The sequence below is a fragment of the Bombus impatiens genome, unplaced genomic scaffold, assembly GCF_000188095.3.
Source record: "Bombus impatiens unplaced genomic scaffold, BIMP_2.2 scf_0306, whole genome shotgun sequence".
Classification (NCBI taxonomy): Eukaryota; Metazoa; Arthropoda; class Insecta; order Hymenoptera; family Apidae; genus Bombus; species Bombus impatiens.
Genome location: NT_176725.1, coordinates 87575 through 96348, shown reverse-complemented (window position 1 = coordinate 96348; position 8774 = coordinate 87575).

Here is an 8774-nt window from a genome sequence, read left to right as displayed (position 1 = left end):
ACGTAATTATTTATTAACAAATTTTTTCATGAAACTTTTATAAATGATCCGAAGAAGGCAAAATGAACGGCGAGAAGAATATTCTCTGTCCCAATAACGGTATATATTTTCTTACTTCCGCGCCAGCACTGGAAAGCAACTGCGTACAAAACTGCGCTCTAGAAAGAACGAAGAGAGAGCGAGCGAGCGAGCGAGCGAGCGAGAGAGAGAGAGAGAGAGAGATAGAGATAGAGCGAGGCCGATCGAAATAAATCCGAGGCACGTATCGTTGAACCCGCAGCGTCTGTACTTTAAAACAACTAAAAGAGGAAAGCGGTCGCGAAGCTCCGGGGCCCATTTAAATCTGTTGAATGGCTGGAAGGAGCAGAGCAACCTTCTCTTTCAGCGCGGGGATTCGGCAACAAAGGCAGAGGTTTTACTTTTAAATTTAGTACACGCCTGGCTTCCTCCGCCTCTCCTCGGCGCTCGCTGCTCCACCGTAGCCTTGCGACCGGTTGGTAAGTAAAATAGGGATTTAGATCCTGCTCGAGTTTATTACTCGAACTTAGTCTGCCGGTTGAATACGATAAATCAGCTTTCGGTAAATTGTCTGCAATGATCCAGGCATGAATCAGGATCAGCCTTGTCATTGTTTTTAACCTGAAGATCAACAAATTATGCGAACCCTGCAGAAAAATAACCAGATACATAACCTATACCTTCTTATTTTTTAAGAATTAATTAAATAGTTGGCAAAGTATTAAGGGTTCATTTTGGTATAGTGTGTACAAAAGTCTGGTATTATACTGGGAAATTTAGTGTTATTTTACGCAAGGTTTTTTCCGCAAGGAATGGAACTAGTGTCCCTTTGATTTCAATTTCGTATCTGTAAGTTTCATACAATTTATGGCTACCCTTATTTCCAATGGAACATCCCTCCATCAAGTTCATTTCATTTTCATGGCATCAAATTTCTGTAGTAATATGAAAGTACTGCTAAATGATGCAAGAATTAATATAACTGAATGTAATTAATTAGTATGTGGCTGCTATAGTAAATACAATGATGCACTATGATACACTATACCTGTACTTGTACTTATTTCAATATATGTTTCTATTACAAATGCATCCACTGGTTTCTCTATCAGTTATCCTCAACAATATTCATTTTGGTATAGTGTGTACAAAAGTCTGGTATTATACTGGGAAATTTAGTGTTATTTTACGCAAGGTTTTTTCCGCAAGGAATGGAACTAGTGTCCCTTTGATTTCAATTTCGTATCTGTAAGTTTCATACAATTTATGGCTACCCTTATTTCCAATGGAACATCCCTCCATCAAGTTCATTTCATTTTCATGGCATCAAATTTCTGTAGTAATATGAAAGTACTGCTAAATGATGCAAGAATTAATATAACTGAATGTAATTAATTAGTATGTGGCTGCTATAGTAAATACAATGATGCACTATGATACACTATACCTGTACTTGTACTTATTTCAATATATGTTTCTATTACAAATGCATCCACTGGTTCCTCCATCAGTTAACCTCAACAATATTATGTATCAAATTAATAAATAATGATAACAATTTATTTGATTTTGGCCTAAAGCACTATACCTGTACCTATACTTATTTCAATATATGTTTCTATTACAAATGCTTCCACTGGTTCCTCTATCAGTCAACCTCAACAATATTATGTATCAAATTAATAAATAATGATAACAATTTATTTGATTTTGGCCTAAAGCACTATACCTGTACCTATACTTATTTCAATATATGTTTCTATTACAAATGCTTCCACTGGTTCCTCTATCAGTCAACCTCAACAATATTATGTATCAAATTAATAAATAATGATAACAATTTATTTGATTTTGGCCTAAAGCACTATACCTGTACCTATACTTATTTCAATATATGTTTCTATTACAAATGCTTCCACTGGTTCCTCTATCAGTCAACCTCAACAATATTATGTATCAAATTAATAAATAATGATAACAAATTAATTTGATTTTGACCTAAAACACTATACCTGTACCTATACTTATTTCAATATATGTTTCTATTACAAATGCATCCACTGGTTCCTCCATCAGTTAACCTCAACAGAATATGAAACTAACACTAACTAATCTCTGAGCAGCTTGAAGGAGTTAAATGTAAACTTCAGTGCGTTGCACGATACAAGAATGGATCCTAAGATTATGTTAAACCACACATCCTTGTCCTTGGCGAAACAGAGCAGAGTTTATCCTAAATGTGGCCCCAAATACATTATCCTAATGAATTAGAAGCCGGCCGAGCCGATTCGAGCTACGGCCGAAGTTCAATTAACTTTAAGAATCAGGTGACATATTTAATTTCCTTGGAATAATGAGAGTGGATTCGGGAAGGGTGAGCAGGCGAGATAGAGCGAGCAGGAGTGCCGGAAGGAGACGCCCGGTCCTTCATGCCGCTGTGTTGGCTGGAGAGAGAACAGCTGGAAACTTATCGCCGTGCAGGAAGAAACCCTGCGAGACTTATTTAGAAAATGGGAAACGCTGCTGTTAATCGGGCCGCCGTTGTTACTTCGTCAAACCTACCAGTCGTTCAATGCGAGAATTTGTAGATTAAAATGGAGCTCGAGATCGGTTGAAAAATATTATAGACAATTATAAAGAATTGTTTCCGGAAACGTTCATGGTGCACGGATGGTTTTGAAATTTTCATTAGGACTAAAACTGAAATTGAAAACAAGTTTCGCAAGTTTTCTCGAACGATTAAATGTTGCACTAAAATAAAATTCTTTGTAAATTAATATTCATAAAGTTGGTTACAAAAGTCTTCTTATATATCATAAGAAAACCATTTTCGTTCGCATAAAATGATGCAGAATTTGACTGCTAAATTAGTGCATTCTGTTAGGTTGGCAACTAAGTGATTGCGGACTTTGTCAATACCACTTAATGGCAAAATCCGCAATCACTTAGTTGCCAAGCCAATATTTCAAAGCAATCAAAAGCAGTTCAATTCTGTCTTTATAGGTTAACAAAAAACCACAGCGCCTAGAAAGCCTTACACATTTCCTTACTGTTCATCGATATCTGCTTCATTTGAACTAAAATCACTTCTTTGCAAGATGTGGCGAACACTTTCGTGTCTCACTGTATATACACGTCCACGATTTATCTGCTCTAAACTAAAGTTTCATTCTGCGTAACTTCCGCCTGAAATACTATTTTTCCCTATATAATACTAAATACTAAATTCCCTATTCACCATACAGTAGAGAGAAAAGGACAACTTGGCCAGTTGAAACTCCCGGCGGTAAGTCAGAGCGGTTTTTGTCCCAGATGGAAGTTCGAGTCGTAAACTTTTTTGCGGGACGATTAGTCGCGGGAGAGAAGCAACACGGTCGGGACGGCGGGATCCGCTGTCACAGCAGGATTTTGTCAGGAAGCTTTTATCCCTTCGCAAGGAGTAAATCGTGCGGTCGCCGCGTACATCTATTTGTCACTTGGCCCGCCTCGTGGACGTCACGACGTGGAAGACGGCAGTGGCGAGGGCCAAACACCACGTAACCTTCCTCCAGGAGGCTCGCCCTCACCCCCTGGGACCACTCCATCTTTCCTCCTCCGGTTCGATCCTCCAGCAAGAGGAATTGGTAACCTTTCGTTAAAGAGGTAATTTGTGCCAACGTCGATCGACCGTCTTCGCCAAACTTTTGTACACCTTCGTTCTACCTTGTTTCTCGTCCAAGACGTTACCTGGTCAGTGACTGGCTGTGTATCCAAATGTACTTATACAAATGCATTTCGTTTATGAATATGAATGTTATATGCAGTTATATGAAAAGGAAAATCTGAAGGTATGGAAATGCACGTTATATGTAAAAATATATAAGAATAGTACTTTCTGTATGTTTTTTGGTTTATATATTTTATTAATTAATAAAGTATATCTATTTGAGTGATTAATTTTTAGATTAAATTCAATAAGGTTTAGTTTTATTTTAGTAATTAGTTTTAAGTTGGTAATATTTATGTTTCTGGTAATATTAATTTGTTGGATAATTTTAATGTATAGGATTAGATATATGGATTTAAATAATGAATATTTGATTAATCGATTTTATTATTTAACATTGTCACTTTTAATATTAATAATTTTTTCCATTTCGAGATCTAATATATTGACTTTATGACTTATATAAATATATATTATATAAAAATATATTGACTTTTATATTTGATTTAATTCTGGCATATTAACAGTTATTTTAAATCCATTGGAAGATTCAAGTTCATTAACAATTTTAGTAAGATGAAACCTCATATCTAGCAGATAAAGTTTCTATCCAGATTTCATCTTTTTAATTGTGCGCATGAAAATATGAATTTGCATAAATATCCATACTCTATTTATCAACGTAAAAAGCGTGTTAAATGTAATAAGGATTATCCTCGTATCGTAGGCTTTCTATACGATTTTACGTGTTTTGTTTGAGAAACTAGCCGTAAGACCGCTCGTTAAACTTCATTCTATGTGCAAACGATGCTTAAATACGTGTAAGTCTTAATCCATTGGCCCAGCCTTCATTTTATTTACATTTATTTATTATTACCTTATTTACATTCTCTGTCTATTTTTATTTATTCTCTACTCCTATCGCTCATTTACATCAATTTTAATCCACTTGGCGAAATCTCAAGTCGAACAGAGCAGGACTAACAATAGGAAAGTACATTCCACGATGGACGATTTTATTTTCCAAAGCATAGACAAATGGACCTGTGAATCGGGTGAGCAACGTGAACGCGTGGACCAGGGGGCGATATATCGACGCCCGGCCCTGATGCCAAGTCACGAGCGTGCAAGTCACCGAGCTCCATGAAGGGATGATGAGACGACTAAAGTAGAGCCGCACTGCTGGGGCCGCGCATGGATAACTTGATACACCTAAACGCGCCAACACGAATCATGATTGCGTGTGTCTGACAATCGATTTGGAAAACGACTGTTCGAGGGTGGCCGACTGCGATGCACGAAAGCAAAGAAGAAATCTAATACTTTGGATATTTTCTTTTTTATTTGCGAGAATTTTATAATCAATTCTTATTGAGTTGTAACGTGAATAATAAACGTTTAGTCGAGTCAAAGTTTGTTTGATTCTGGTTGAATCTAATGTTTAAATCCAGAGGATAATGTCTTTTAAGTAATTGAGTAATTAGTGGGTTTTGGATATTTCTTCTTTAACTGTGGATATCTTAGTGTCGCGATGCATTGCCCTGTTGGTAACATACCAAGGTGCATCTGTTAAGGATCCTAGTGTTTTTCATTGGAATCGTTGAAGAATTTCTATGTTGGCATCACTCGCTGTTCTCCATAGTTGATTTTGCATTTTGCTTCCATAAGTAAGTCATTTTTTACTTAAGTGTCTTTGGTAATAATAAACAGTAATTTGGTAGTGTTAAGAGGAATTTACATTTTTGTTAATACCTATGAATATCAGGTTGTTCTATGTCATAATTTTCTTCAAAATTTTATCATGGTTCTTTGTTATTTTTCTTTCAATGGTTTTGCTAACTTTATGGTTCTCTTAAAAACTTTCAATGATCAATAAGGGCGAAATTTGTTTACAGTTGTATTTATTTATAGTATTTTTCTGAACGATAATCTTATACGTATTTATATCTATATTATTTATAGTAAACTAAGCAGTATTATGTTTCTGATGAAAGAGAATTGGAGACCTTTAGCGATGAAGTCTTATTTTTCGTTTAACCTAAATTCTGTCGATGGTCGAGCCAGAACCAGGTTCAGTTTTTCAATGACATTGCCAGACGAATCAGCAAGCTTTTTATACATTTTATATATTTTTTGTAATACCTTACACATGATGCCTAAAAGATGCAAAAAGTACATGTTCAATAACGATATTATTTTGAATCTATTGGGTTGGCAATTAAATGCCAACTTAAGTTGGTTAATTTGGCACTTATTTATTAAATTAAGTTAGCACTTACGTTGGTTAATTTGGCACTTATTTATTAAGTTAAGTTGGCACTTAGTTGCCAACACAATAGATTCAAAATAATATTCGTCGTCAATAATATCGTTACTGAACATGTACTTTTTGCAACTTAAGTTGGTTAATTTGGCACTTATTTGTTAAGTTGAGTTGGCACTTAATTGCCAACCCAATAACAAGATGGAAGAACAGACCAGCGTACAGCTACATACTGTCTAATGCGAAAGTGGCAAAACTGATAGGGGAAATTATTTCTTTGGGGCTTGGAAACATCAACCATATGTTCTTACCTATTGTATAACGCAAACCAGGAGAAACAGAGTAAAAAGAAAATAACGTATGGCATTTGCCATACGTACATCGCTTAGTTGATCAATTAGTTGGAGATTTTATATCTCCATCAATTTTTGGAACGGTAGAAAGACTTCTACACATCATTCGACGAGATGATACAGAAAGACTGTGTGGTATGTTGCAATCGAAAAATCAAATGTGAAAGAAGCTGATCAACGTGCCATCGTGCTACTGATTTGGTTAAACCAGACTCGCAAATAGACGACTGTTTTGAGAGACACCACACCATACATTCACTTTATCGAAACCAAATACGTTTTCTTGGATATTACTTTAGTATTTTTAATATATACATACACGCTTTCTAATCCTTTCCGATCTTCAATGAAGCATGAATCTGTAAAAATTGGTCATTTCATATGCCATAACCTAAAATTTGCAATTCTAGCCGTTGATTGCAAAGGAAATTGGCTAGTGTCCCGCAGAACGCGAAATGTATTTCCATGGAAGGATCATGCAAGCCAAGCGCGGGTTGGTTCAGTCGCGGCATAAAGGATTCATTGGATTCGAGGAACGGATTATCGAGGCCACAGCGAGTCCCGCGGGCTGAATATACAAATTTCCACAATTATTCGTCGACTTACGACGTCATTATATTGCAATCTGGGAACACCAACGTGGATAGACCGGCGAGTGATTTCGCCTAATATCAAGCACCCCCCACCACACTTTCTGATACCCCGGTATACCACTTGCATTCGTGTCTCGAACAGCACGCTGCAATCGACGGAACTTGCTAATCGTACTGCTTCGAACTATGCTTGCATGAATTCTTAAACAACCTGCGAACTGTTCCGAGCGTTGGTTGAAATTTTCCCAAAATGCAGAAATTGTCGTACATCGTCGTCAATTTTCAGAGACGTTATTGCCAACATCAGAGACTTTATGCAAAGTAATCTATTAAGTGTCTTTCTTCCGCAAAAGTGTTCTTTACAAAAGTGCACCTTTATACAAACCAAGTCTTGAGTTATCTCAACAAAACAAATTTTACGTAATTTTAAAACTTTTCGGATAACCTAATACAATAGGATAAACGCAAGAAACGATATGTACCATCTCTATGTTTCGAGTCTTTATGACAGTAAGGTTATGTCATGTTTCGAAACGCAACGATTTCTGTACTGCAGTAAATCTTGAATAAATGTGTCAGGTTAACGAACAATAGTTTATTAACAACAAATAGCAATTAACAAATACGATCAACAAATAACCGGTAACGATTAACAAGTAACCATAGACACCGAGAGTTCAATGGACGCGTTGCTATGCAATGGTACTGACGAGTTATTTATCTCACGGCGTAAGACAGACTGACTGTTCTTTCGTTTCGGATCGAACGGATTCTTCCCTTCGTTGCCCATCGGTATCCCCCACTAGCGTGCGTTCATTAGGTGTGTCGCCGTGGCTGGTACGTGTATGCTCTTCCGAGAATTCGGAAGATATCGATGGCACATTGGGCACGTCGGTGTTGCGCTTTGACGGTGTAGCGCTTTGTATCCAGAGCCGTTGGAAAGTTCCGTGGCCCGTGCTGCCACATGTGTTTTCTATCAGAATCGACTCGAAGATTATTGAAGAATTATTCGTATTATTGGGTTGGCAACTAAGCGATTGTGGATTTTGTCATTAGGTGGCACTGACAAAATCCGCACTTAGTTGCCAACCCAATACGAAGAAAAAAGAAAACAAGGAAGAAATAATCGCGAAGAACAAATACAAAACGGTATTGAATCGACACCATTAATTACCCTTGCTCATCACCGGCTATCGAGTTCCATTAGCCGGTGCCTGGTCGACGTAATCGCTCGCAATTTATTTAATCGAATAAAGAAGGGTTTCTCGGGTTCTCGAGTTCCGGGAATGCGACACGGTATTCGCATTACGCAACACCAGCCTCCGGCCACGTTCCTCCGAGCGACAAGTGCGCGCACGTTACGGTTAAGGTGGCCGGTTAAGGACAAAAGGGTTTCGAGGGATTCAGTGACCACTGAAGAACGGCTTGAAAACTGTACAGAGGGTTGAGTAGCAAGGAAACACTCTGCAATCTCGTGACAGCATTTGCTTCTGAATAAGTTCACTTTTGCAAGCGTTTTATCTTCATTCTTAATTTGTTAATTAAGTCAATCCGTTATTTTAATTATCTTAATTCGAAGTTTCTGGAAATGTTAATGCAAGTGAGAGAAAATTGAAACTTTTCACGAAGGAAAATAGAAATTTGATTGGAACGAAATGTGAATGGGATTAACTTGCAGTGTAAATTAAATTCACACCGAATAGGATAAAACTTAATTGGAAGAAAATTCTTGAAAATTGAACTATCAATTAAGTTCGCGTCTTATAAGGTAAATCATCGAATCTAAATACGAATAACACAATTCCGTCTCACCCTTCGACCGCTTCCCAATAATTACCGAC